Here is a 13,285-nt window from a genome sequence, read left to right as displayed (position 1 = left end):
AGGATACCACGAGCTCGGGCATAAAGATAGCTGGTTAAATAGACACAAAGTGCTGGAGCAACTCAGCGGATCAGGTAGCATCTCTGAATAGAAGGAATGGGTGGCGATTTGGGTCGAGACCCTTCCTCAGAGTCAGGGGAGATGGAGTCACAGAGATATGGAAGGATAAGGTGTGAAAGCGAGATATCAGAAGGGATGAAGTTCGAGGAAAGTGTAGAATAGATCATTGTTAGCTCGGGGAGGCTGACAACGAGGCTGACAAAGATAAAATTTAATCAGGAGGAGAGTCAGACTGGTTGGAGAACTGGGATGGGGAGGGATGGGGAGGGATGGAGAGAGAGGGAAAGCAAGAGTTACTTGAAGTCAGATAAGTCAATGTTCATACCACTGAGTTATAAGCTGCGCAAGCAAAATATGAGATGCTGTTCCTCCAATTTGCGCTGGGCCTCACTCTGACACTGGAGGAGGCCCTGGACAGAAAGGTCAGTGTGGGAATGGGAGGGTGTTTAGCAACCAGGAGATCATGTTGATCTAGGCGGGCTGAGCGGAGGTGTCTATCTTCGGTGTAAACCAGCATCTGCAGTTCCTTCCCACACATGATAGCTGGTTGTGTTCGACTTAAAGGAGGAAAGGGAGGAATTGGGACATCATTCCAAATCCTGATGAGTCAGGGATCTCGGGAATGATTTCGGATGGCCGGAGAAAGCAGGAAAGGTGAAACAAGGTTGGGAGCAAGGACCCAACATCACCTCGTGTTAGATGGTGTTCCTAAGGTCAGAAGACAGGAAATGGATCATCCACTCACCCTCCTTCACGTGACTGGAAGTCTGACAGCAGTTCCCGCATGTTCTGCAGTGTGGCCGGGGAGAGTCCATCCTCTCTCTCATTCAGATGCCTCTTCACCTTCCCAGAGGTGGAACCCACACTGGAACTAAAATGCACACCCAAAATTTAGAAACAGGCCCCTCGGCCCACCGAGTCCGCGCCGACCAGCGATCGCCCCATACACTTGCACTATCCGACACACACTCGGGACAACTTTTACCCGAACTTGAGCGTCTATTTTTTTTTTTTTTTTTTTTAAATCAAAAAATTTATTCAATTATTAAAAATAATATTGACACTACAATAAAACAAGCCAGAACCCACCACCATAATACAATACAAACATGTATCCATAATAAACTACTATACAACTATGTTACAATCCTTATTGAGGATACATTCAACACCCTGCGGAGCCCAGCGGTCCCGGAACTCCCTCAGGGTGCCCGTAGACAGGGCGTATTCCCTTTCTAACCCCACCCGGGCACGGACGTAACCCCGGAAAAGGGGCAGGCAGCTGGCTCGGGCAGAGCCCTCCACTGTCTGGCGCCGTGACTCGCGGATGGCCAGCTTGGCCAGGCCCAGGAGCAACCCAACCAGGACATCTTCAGCCCTACCCTCTCCCCTACGCACAGGGTGTCCAAAGATGAGGATGGTGGGTGAAAAATGCAGCCAGAAGGCAAGGAGCAGCCCCTTTAGATATTCAAACAGTGGCTGCAGCCTCACGCACTCCATGTACACGTGGTACACAGACTCTTCCAGCCCGCAAAAGTGGCAGGCGGCTGGCGAGTCTGTGAACCGCGAGAGAAACAGGTTGCAGGGAATACCTTGGTGCAATACCCTCCTCCCCAGGTCCCCAATGTAGAGGGGGAGAATCCCAGCGTAGAGGGACCCCCACCAGGGGCCCCCCTCGCGACCCCCACCGGGGGCCCCCCTCGCGACCGGAAGGCAACACCGACCGCCACTTGGTGTCCGGACGGTGGACCAGGGCGAGGAAGTGCAGGATGTGGAGGAGGAGCCTGTACAGGACACGCCTCCCTGCGTCTCGGAGGGAGACGAAGGGTGTCGAGGAACCTGTACATCTTAGGATGGAATGTGGGAGGAAACCGGAGCACCCGGAAGAAAACCCACCCGGGTCACAGGGAGCACGTACGAACTCCATACAGACAGCACCCGTAGTCAGGATCGAACCCGGGTGTCCGGCGCGGTGTGAGGCAGCAGCTCTACCCGCTGCACCACCGTGCCGCCTCTGGGTTAATCGGCCTCTGTAAGTTTGGTATAGAAGCTGGGATGTAATGTTAAAATTGTACAAGGCATTGGTGAGGCCAATTCTGGAGTATGGTGTACAATTTTGGTCGCCTAATTATAGGAAAGATGTCAACAATATAGAGAGAGTACAGAGGAGATTTACTAGAATGTTGCCTGTGTTTCAGCACCTAAGTTACAGAGAAAGGTTGAACAAGTTAGGGCTTTATTCTTTGGAGCGCAGAAGGTTAAGGGGGGACTTGATAGAGGTCTTTAAAATGATGAGAGGGATAGACAGAGTTGATGTGGATAAGCTTTTTCCATTGAGAGTAGGGAAGATTCAAACAAGAGGACATGATTTGAGAATTAAGGGACAGAGGTTTAGGGGTAACATGAGGGGGAACTTCTTTACTCAGAGAGTGGTAGCTGTGTGGAATGAGCTTCCAGTGGAAGTGGTGGAGGCAGGTTCGATTTTATCTTTTAAAAATAAATTGGATAGGTATATGGACGGGAAAGGAATGGAGGGTTATGGTCCGAGTGCAGGTAGATGGGACTAGGTGAGAGTAAGTGTTCGGCACGGACTAGAAGGGCCGAGATGGCCTGTTTCCGTGCTGTAATTGTTATATGGTTATATGGTTATAAGTTGTCGGGAGTGGATGGGATTACATAGAACTTATGTGAATTGGTAATCGGTGGTCGGCATGGACTAGGGTGGGCCGAAGGGCCTATGTCCATTCTGCATTTCTAAACTAATGCTGTAACTCCAAACTAAACTCAACTATCCAGAGTCTTCTGCTTCTGAATCAGGCCCTGAGCCAATTGCCAGGGCTGTTAAACATTGTATCTCTGGAAGATACGTACCTTGTTTGCGTCCCCAGTATTGTGTTCAGCAGGTTGCGAGCGGCTGTTCTTCCTCTTACTTTGCTTAACTCGCTGGTGAACAGACCGTCTGTGTGCCTCTTGTGTCTGATGTGGGAAAAGGAGAGCAGTTAATATTGTAACCCTTGAGTTTAGCTTTAAGTCTGTTATTGTCACGTGTACCGAGGTACAGTGGGAAGCTTGGTTGTGGGGCATGCCATCCAGTCAAGGCTGCTCGCTTTCCCACCTACATCCACCGTTAGTGCCCCAGTCCCCCACTGAAGGAGAATTGCAAAGGGAAGACATCATTACGATCCTCAAGGACAATCCTGTATCCACCTTCACAAGAGGAAAGCATTGATCTTGCAAATAAAGGACAATAGACAATAGGTGCAGGAGTAGGCCATTTGGCCCTTCTAGCCAGCACCGCCATTCACTGTGATCATGGCTGATCATCCCCAATCATTACCCCGTTCCTGCCTTCTCCACATATCCCCTGACTCCGCTATTTTTAAGAGCCCTATCTAGCTCTCTCTTGAAAGCATCCAGAGAATTGGCCTCCACTGTCTTCTGAGGCAGAGAATTCCACAGATTCACAACTCTCTGGTTGAAAATGATCTCCGTTCTAAATGGCTTACCCCTTATTGTTAAACTGTGGCCCCTGGTTCTGGACTCCCCCAACATCGGGAACATGTTTCCTGCCTCTAGCGTGTCCAATCCCTTAATAATCTTATATGTTTCAATAAAGATACCCTCTCATCCTTCTAAATTCCGGTGTATCCAAGCCCAGTCGCTCCATTCTTGCAACATGTGACAGACCCGGGAATTAACCTCGTGAACCTATGCTGCACTCCCTCAATAGCAAGAATGTCCTTCCTCAAACTTGGAGACCAAAAAGACTTCCCTGTATTGAAGTATTGAGGCATGAAGTATTCCCTGCAATAGGGCGTAGAGCAATCTTTGTTCAAGATAGGCACAAAATGCTGGAGTTACTCAGTAGGACAGGCAGCCTCTCCGGAGAGAAGGAATGGGTGACGTTTCAGGTTGAGAGCCTTCTTCACACTTCAGTCTCAACCTGAAACATCACCCATTCCTTCTCTACAAAGATGCTGCCTGTCCCGCTGAGTTACCCCAGCATTCTGTGTGTGTATACTAATATATCTATCTATCAAACAGACAAATAAATAGATAATGACAGTGCAGTCAAAAATAAGTCATAAACAATAGTTTGAGTGAAGGGGAGCATACATTTAGTTCTCAGCATTGTAGCGCTCCAGTTCCAGAGACAAAGTCTAATGTCCACAATGGGGTAGAGGTGAATTGGACAGTACCCTAGCTTATGGAAGGATAATTCAGCGCTTGATAACAGAGGGGAAGAAGCTGTTCCTGAGACTGATAGTGCGGGCTTTCAAGCTTTCATGCACAAACATAGACAATAGACAGTAGGTGCAGGAGTAGGCCATTTGGCCCTTCGAGCCAGCACCACCATTCAATGTGATCATGGCTGATCATCCCCGACCAGTACCCCGTTCCTGCCTTCTCCCCATATCCCCTAACTCCGCTATTTTTAAGAGCCCTATCTAGCTCTCTTTTGAAAGCATCCAGAGAACCTGCCTCCACCGCCCTCTGAGGCAGAGAATTCCACAGACTCACAACTCTCTGTGAGAAAGTGCTGTCGGATTCCAGAATGTGGAAAACTGGACTTTCTGTCGTTTGGAGACACCAAGAAGTTTGGAGGAAGTGTTTCATGTCTCGGGAAAGGCTTCACTTGCGGAGAGGAAGGGGAATATCTGGTACGACCGCCCTCACCTGCTCACTGGTGGGAACGACTGCGTCCCGTGGAAGAAGAGAGCAACCATCAGGAGGGCGTACACATTGAGCCAGTGTCTTCCAGCCATGGTCCTGCAACACAACAAGTCAAGGATGGAGTGTCAAGAGCACTTACTTTCATTTACTTTGGAGGCACAGCATGGAAACTGGCTCTTCAGCCCACCACGACAAGTGATCACCCGTCCTTTTGGGGTTTTTTATGGACTCGGTTTCAGAGAATCAGCGGGGAAACAGGCCCTTCGGCCCACCGAGTCCGAGCCGACCAGCGATCCCCCTGCACACACACTATCCTACACACACACACACGAGAGACAAATTTTTTTTTTTTACCGAAGCCAATTAGCCTACAAACCTCTACGTCTTTAGAGTGTGGAAGGAAATCGGAGCACCCGGAGAAAACCCACGCGGCCACAGGGAGAACGGGCAAACTCCCTACAGACAGCACCCACACTCTGGATGGAACCTGGGTCTCTGGCCCCGTGAGACAGCAACTCTACCGCTGCACCATTGTGCCATCTATCTTTGGTAGAAACAACATCAGCAGTTCCTTGCTATTGCAATGCACTATTTTGTTGGGTTAAAACGTTCTCAATCAATAACCCGTGCCTGCCTTCTCCCCATATCCCTTGATTCCACTAGCCCCGAGACCTCTCTCTAACTCTCTCTTAAATCCATTCAGTGATTTGGCCTCCACTGCCCTCTGTGGCAAAGAATTCCACAAATTCACAACACTCAGGGTGAAAAAGTTTTTTTCTCACCTCAGCCTTAAATGGCCTCCCCTTTATTCTAAGACTGTGGCCCCTGGTTCTGGACTCGCCCAACTTTGGGAAAATTTTTCCTGCATCTAGCTTGTCCAGTCCTTTTATAATTTTATATTTTTCTATAAGATCTCCCCTCATCCTTCTAAACTCCAGTGAATACAAGCCCAGTCTTTTCAATCTTTCCTCATATGACAGTCCCGCCATCCCAGGGATCAATCTCGTGAACCTACGCTGCACTGCCTCAATCACAAGGATGTCCTTCCTCAAATTAGGAGACCAAAACTGTACACAATACTCCAGATGTGGTCTCACCAGAGCCCTATACAACTGCAGAAGAACCTCTTTACTCCTATTCTGAAATCCCCTTGTTATGAAGGCCAACATCTGTGGGAGAGTGGGATGGGTGGAGTGCTGCAAACCTCCAGCAAGGAACGTCCATGGGATTAATGCAAAGAGACCCCTGCTCCACAGAGGAAAGATACGGAGTGAACAAATATCCATTGCAACGCCCTTACTTACAGTATCTGTGGGGCTTTAAGATGCAGGTGTCTGTCCTTCGTTTGTGAGGTCTAGCAGTCCAGCTAAAGCCTTTGACTCTCAAGGTCTTGTAAACCCTGCCCTCTATATACGCTCCTGATCTTGCGATCACCGGATATGTCCACTCATTCGAAGCCTGCTTCCTTGAATCATTCCCATAATTGACAAGCAATGCATCCTTTATCTTGTTACTGGAAGGTCAAGGGGAGATAACCACGAATGTCAAAACGCTTACTCACCAAAACAAGGCAAAGAGGACAGTGATTAGAAGTGGGCTGTGGTCTACTCCACTGGCCCATCAGATGAAGACAGTCTATACGCAATCAAAAAAAACTAAATGACTTTGTTGGTGCAAGTGTTTAGATTCGATTGTTCTTATCTGTTAGAATGAGGAAGTAATTTTTGAAGTGATAAGTGAATAAGGAATGGTCTGATGTTATTCTGATGGCCGGTCTTTATTAGTATTGATTTCTAATGTAATAAATATAACATGATGTCTAATCAGGGAAGTCTGCTCCCATTAAACACGTTGTCTCTTCGTCAGAAACATTCTGCAAGAGTATCAGGTTCAGGAAATATTCGGACAACACTGGCATGCAATCCTGAATAACAGCAATGAGGCGGGCACACCATTGTTGCAGATGCAGGGAACTGCAAAACGCTGGGATCTTGAGGAAAATGCAGAGTGCTGGAGGACCTTTTGAGGAAGGACATCCTTGTGATTGAGGCAGTGCAGCGTAGGTTCACGAGAGTGATCCCTTCCCTGGAGCCATTGTTGGGGAGTGATGAAGCTACCTATGGACAACCATGTGCCAGAAAGAAACAAAAACACCTTGCAAAGGGCAGACCTATTCAATTCTACAACCCCAACAATGCACGCTGCCAGGGGTGGTGGGGGAGGCACATGTGAGAGTGTGGTTTTAATAAGATTTTTTAGATAGGCACTTGGATATGATGCGGATGGAGCAACATGGATCAGGTTGAGGAGGTTGGTATCATGTTCGGCACAGACATTGTGGGCCGAAGGGCCTGTTCCTATGCCAAACCTACTGTTCTATGTTCAAACCTACCCATAAACTTTGACGTGAGAGGGGCAACGTTTAGAGGAGATATTCTGGGCATGTTTTATACATAGTGGTGTTTGAATAAGTTTATTGGCCAAGTATTCACATACAAGGAATTTGCCTTGGTGCTCCGCCCGCAAGTGACAACATGACATACAGCGACAGTTAAGAATGATACATAAAACATTAAACATTAATAATAAAACATTATTGATTAAACATGTGAATTAAATAAAATACCAGAGCGAAAGGAGGCTACAGATGTTTGGTTATTGAGTAGAGCTACTACTCGTGGAAAAAAGCTGTGGCAGCTTTGACAGTCCGGAGTCGCCTTCCAGAGAGAAGTGATTCAAAGAGTTTGTGGCCAGGGTGAGAGGGTCAGAGATGATCTTACCCGATCTTTTGGGCATGTTGCTCGGGGTTGGTGGTGGTGGAGGCAGATATGATAGGGGCGTGTAAGAGGCATTTACATAGGCACGTGGACATGTAGAGGTTGGAGGATTATGTGCAGGCAGATACCAGATGGTATTGGCATCTTGCCCAGCACAGACACTATGGGCCGAAGGGCCTGTTCCTGCGCCGTACTGCTATACTGTTCAAAGAGGGCACAGAGAGCCGCAAATATACTAGCACCGTAACCGAGAAGCAGCATCCACAAATGTGCTAAACAGCAATAACTCAAGGCAGTGGCGCAGCGGGTAGACCCGGGTTGGATCCTGACCTCGAGTGCCAATTATGTGGAGTTTGCACGTTCTCCCTTCGAGCGCCGCGTCCGGCCCTGCCTCGACGTGATGCAGCCCATGGAGTGCAGCAGCAGCAGCAGCACCTCGCCCGTGGGCCCCGTCGGTCGGCAGCCCGGCCAGTTGCCCGGCCTCCGCACCTTCGCTCACTGCCGACACCGCCACCTTCTCATGGCCGATCATCGGTTCATGAGTTGGATGGGGTGCCGGACTTTGCGCGCGAGGTCGTGCGGCCCGGGCCAAAACTCCTCAGCTGGCCCGCCGGCTGGGCTTTGTGTGCAGTCCAGCACCCGGGCCAACTCATCATTCACCCAGCCACGGCCGAGTCGGTCGACAAATTGCCATCGGGAAATTGTCCCGTATTTTGACCTTTTGTCCCTTATTTGGGAGTGAGGAAGTTGGCAACCGTATTTGTAGGTGAATTGGCCTCAGTAAAAGATTGCCTCTGGTATGTAGAGAGTGGATGAGAACACAGACGTTGTAGGCCGAAGAGCCTGTTCCTGTGCTGTGCGGTTCTATGCTCTCTATGCCACACCCAGGTAGTGGAGGAGGAGATTCCAAGAACACAGCGACACAACTAGCAGAGCCCACTGCCTCACAGCCCGAGCAACCCCAGATCCATCCTGACCACTAGTGCCATCTGAGTGGAGTTTGCACGCCCTCCTCATGCCCTCATGGGTTTCCTTCATGAGCTCCCGTTGCATTGCCCCATACAGCCCACAGCCACCAACATACTCCATCTCTAGTCCCACCTGCCTGTGTTTGGCCCATATCCCTCCAAACCGATCCTATCCATGTACCTGTTCAAAAGTTTCTTAAGGGCCTGTCCCACTTTCACAACCTAATTCACGACCTCTGCTGAGTTTGCCCTTGACTCATACTCGCAGCATGGTCGTCACAAGGTCGTAGGAGGCCGTAGTAGGCCGTGATGTTAGTCGTAGGTACTCGTGGCATCAAGTAGGTCGGGGCGTTTTTCTAGCCTGATGAAAAATGTCCACGAGTAAAAAAGGTTGTGAATTAGGTCGTGAAAGTGGGACAGGCCCTTTAAATGTTTTGATAGTCCCTGCCTCAACTACCTCCTCCGGCAGCTCATTCCATACACCCACCACCCTTTGTGTGAAGAAGGTTGCCCCTCAAGTTCCTATTAAGTCTTCCCCCCCCCCCTCACCTTAAACCTACGACCTGTGATTCTGGATTCCCCAACTCTGGGAAAAGATTCATCCTATCTATTTCTCTCATGATCTTATACACCTCCAGAACATCACTCCTTATCCTCCTGCGCTCCAAGGAATAGAGTCATAGCCCGCTAAACCTCGCCCCATAGCTCGGGCCCTCGAGTCCAAGCAACATCCTCGTAAATCTTCCAGTCCAGCTTGACGCAACGTATTTTGTTCCTCCATGTCCCAAAGATTGGTGGGTTAATAGTAGATTAATGGGCCCTCTGTAGGTTGCCCCTGCTGGGTAGCGAGTGGCAGAATCAGGGGTTTGGTGAGGACGTGAGGGAATACAATGGGATTAATGCAGGCATAGAGCTTGATGGTAAGTTTGGACACGATATAATGAAGGGCTTCTCTCATAAGGTCATAGGAATAGGAGTAGAATTAGGCCCTACTCTGCTATTCAATCCTGGCTGATCTATCTCTCCCTCCTAACCCCATTCTCCTGCCTTCTCCCCATAACCTCTGACACCCGTACTAATCAAGAATCTATCTATCTCTGCCTTAAAAATATCCACTGACTTGGCCTCCACAGCCGTCTGTGGCAAAGAATTCCACCGATTCACCACCCTCAATAAATAAATTTCTCCTCATCTCCTTCCTAAATGAACGTCCTTTAATTCTGAGGCTGTGACCTCTAGTCCTAGACTCTCCCACTAGTGGGAACATCCTCTCCACATCCACTCTATACAAGCCTTTCACTATTCTGTATGCTCTAACAATGAAGATAGTCACAAATTGCTGGAGTAACTCATCGGGACAGGCAGCATCTCTGGAGAGAAGGAAAGGGTGACATTCCGGGTCGAGACCTTTCTGTCTGACGAAGGGTCTCGACCCGAAACGTCACCCATTCCTTCTAACCAGAGTTGCTGCCTGGCCCGCTGAGTTACCCCAGCATTTTGTGTCTATCTTCGGTGTAAACCAACATGGGGAGAAGGCAGGAGAATGGGGTTAAGATGGAGGGAGAGGTAGATCAGCCATGATTGAATGATGGTGTAGACTTGATGGGCCAAATGGCCTAATACTACTCCAATTCTTATGATCTGCAGTTCCTTCCCATCCATTCCAGCAACATTAGACTCCAATGTATGAGTCTTAGAACTAAAAGTGCTAACTAACAATATTTTCCAGTTCACAGTACCAGCTGATGTACCCTGAAACATGACTCCTGCATTGCCAACCATTCATATTTATCACTATCATTCCCACAAGAACACTTTGGTTCACTCAAGCTGAACATTCTTAACTATAACACTGTTTCTCAGTTCTTAAGTCAGATCAGTGCTTTCTCAAACAGGATGTCCACTTGTACTTGGACTTTGCTGATTCATATTGAAAATTAACAGATCGGAAGAATAGATCTGCACAGAGTCCCTTGCCCAGAGTGGGGGAATCGAGGACCAGAGAACGTAGGTTTAAGGTGAGGGGGGAAAAGATTTAATAGGAATCTGATGGGTAATTTCCCTGCTGGGATAAATAAAGTTCTATTGTGTCGTATCATAACTTTTTCACACAAAGGGTGGTGGGTGTGTGGAACGAGCTGGTGGTTGAGGCAGGGACCATCCTAACATACAAGAAACAGTTAAGGGCATCATTTACCCATCACGCAGGTGGCGAGCAAAGATTTTGTGAATCCCAAAATCCTGGGGCGCCGCGCGCGGCCGCGCATCACTGTCTACGCCACCAGGCGCCATGTGTGCCTCACGTGCGCGTCATGCCGCGTAAATGATGCGCAAATGACGGCCAAGTGGGACAGGCCCTTTAGACAGGTACATGGATAGGACAGGATTGGAGGGATATGGGCCAAACGCAGGCAGGTGGGACTAGTGTAGCTGGGACATGTTGACCCGGTGTGGGCCGAAGGGCCTGCTTCCACGCTGAATCTACACAGTCTTCATTTCAAACAGCTTCAATTGGTAGCAGGCTTTTCCTTTTCGTTAGACTTTACTTTAGAGATACAGCGCGGAAACAGATGTGCGCTTCCTGCAGCCGAGCTTGAAGGCGCTGGAGGCAATACTGCCTCTCCTGCCGACCCACCGCTCGCGTCCGTCGCTGCCAGCAGCTCCCTGCACGATTCTCCGGTCTTCAGGGCTCCGGGGCTTCCAACGCACGTGGCCATTTGCGCCTTCGTTCTCAAGTCTTTTTTGGCTTCACCCGCCGGGTCCATCGTCCTCATCCCTCCTTGTCTGTCCTTGACATTGCCCGTCCTCGTTGTCAGTAACCGCCGGCCAAGTCCGGTCTTGAATAGTGAAAGGCCTGGATAGAGTGGACGTGGAGAGGATGTTTCCACTAGTGGAAGAGTCTAGGACCAGAGGGCACAGCCTCAGAATTAAAGGACGTTCCTTTAGGAAGGAGATGAGGAGGAATTTCTTCAGTCAGAGGGTGGTGAATCTGTGGAATTCTTTGCCACAGAAGGCTGTGGAGGCCAAGTCAGTGGATAATTTTAAGGCAGAGATAGATAGATTCTTGATTAGTACGGGTGTCAGAGGTTACGGGGAGAAGGCAGGAGAATGGGATTGAGATGGAACGATAGATCAGCCATGATCGAAAGGCGAAGTAGACTTGATGGGCCGAACGGCCTAATTCTGCTCCTATCTCTTCGGAACTTATCAACGTGATCGGCTCGGCGGCAGTGTCCGAGTCCGCTCCAACACGGCCGCACGTCGCTCCGCGGGAGCTTCTCCGAGGCACTGCCCAGTCCATCATCGTCTCCGACCTCCCTACCATCGAGGGGATCTATCGCAGTCGCTGCCTCAAAAAGGCTGGCAGCATCATCAAGGACCCACACCATCCTGGCCACACACTCATCTCCCCGCTACTTTCAGGTAGAAGGTACAGGAACCCGAAGACTGCAACGACCAGGTTCAGGAATAGCTACTTCCCCACAGCCATCAGATTATTAAACTCAACTCAAACAAAAATCTGAACTTTAATAACCTATTGCACTATGTGTGTGTGTATATATATATTCAATGGTATATGGACACAGTAATCTGTTCTGTATTTATGCCTACTATATTCTGTTGTGCTGAAGCAAAGCAAGAATTTCATTGTCCTATCTGGGACACATGACAATAAACTCTATTGAATCTCTTGAATCTTGAATCTTGAAGTAACCCAAGAAAATGGTCCCTCTAGCCACAAAGGCAAGTAAACATCGAAAAACGGGAGATCAGTGGACCCCTTGCAGTTAATCAGAGGGAAGGTTTGCATTTCTCAAGGTCATGGTCAGATAGCCATGAAGTCAGTAATCACCTGGTGGAGTGGAATGCAGCTGAACTATGTGGTGAGTGTTGTGCAATGCGATTAAGGACACAGAAGGATATGACTTTCTAAGATGCGCCTGGCCCAGGTTCAGTGTTATCCGGATTATCCCTGGTATTCCAGGCAAATACGTAAAGGTTCAGTTACTGCTGCAATCACCCTTCACAAGGGTAGACAAGTGAATCCAAGCTCAGTATGTTGTAGGGAGGAACTGCAGATGCTGGTTTAAACCGAAGATCGTCACACAATGCTGGTGTAACTCAGCGGGCAAGGCAGCATCTCTGGATAGAAGGAATGGATGATGAGAGAGTTAGTTAGAGCTCTAGGGGCTAATGGAATCAAGGGATATGGGGAGAAGGCAGGCACGGATTATTGATTGGGGACGATCAGCCATGGTCAGCCATGGCCTCAACTACCTTCTGCCACAGAAGGTAGTTGAGGCCAGTTCATTGGCTATATTTAAGAGGGAGTTAGATGTGGCCCTTGTGGCTAAAGGGATCAGGGGGTATGGAGAGAAGGCAGGTACAGGATACTGAGTTGGATGATCAGCCATGATCATATTGAATGGCGGTGCAGGCTCAAAGGGCCGAATGGCCTACTCCTGCACCTATTTTCTATGTTTCTATGTCATAATGAATGGCGGTGCAGGCTCGAAGGGCCAAATGGCCTACTCCTGCACCTATTTTCTATGTTTCTATGTCATAATGAATGGCAGTGCAGGCTCGAAGGGCCAAATGGCCTACTCCTGCACCTATTTTCTATGTTTCGGGTCACGACCCTTCTTCAGACCCGATCATTCGTGTCTGAAGAAGGAGGGGTCTTGACCTGAAACGTCAGCCATTCCTTCTCGCCAGAGATGCTGCCTGTCCCGCTGAGTTACACCAGCATTTTGTGTCTATTCGACTCAGTATCATGGCCCGAGGGGCTAACATGACTATATGTCC

This window comes from Amblyraja radiata, chromosome 38 (assembly GCF_010909765.2).
Source record: "Amblyraja radiata isolate CabotCenter1 chromosome 38, sAmbRad1.1.pri, whole genome shotgun sequence".
NCBI classification, from domain to species: Eukaryota; Metazoa; Chordata; class Chondrichthyes; order Rajiformes; family Rajidae; genus Amblyraja; species Amblyraja radiata.
This window is presented reverse-complemented; position numbering follows the sequence as displayed.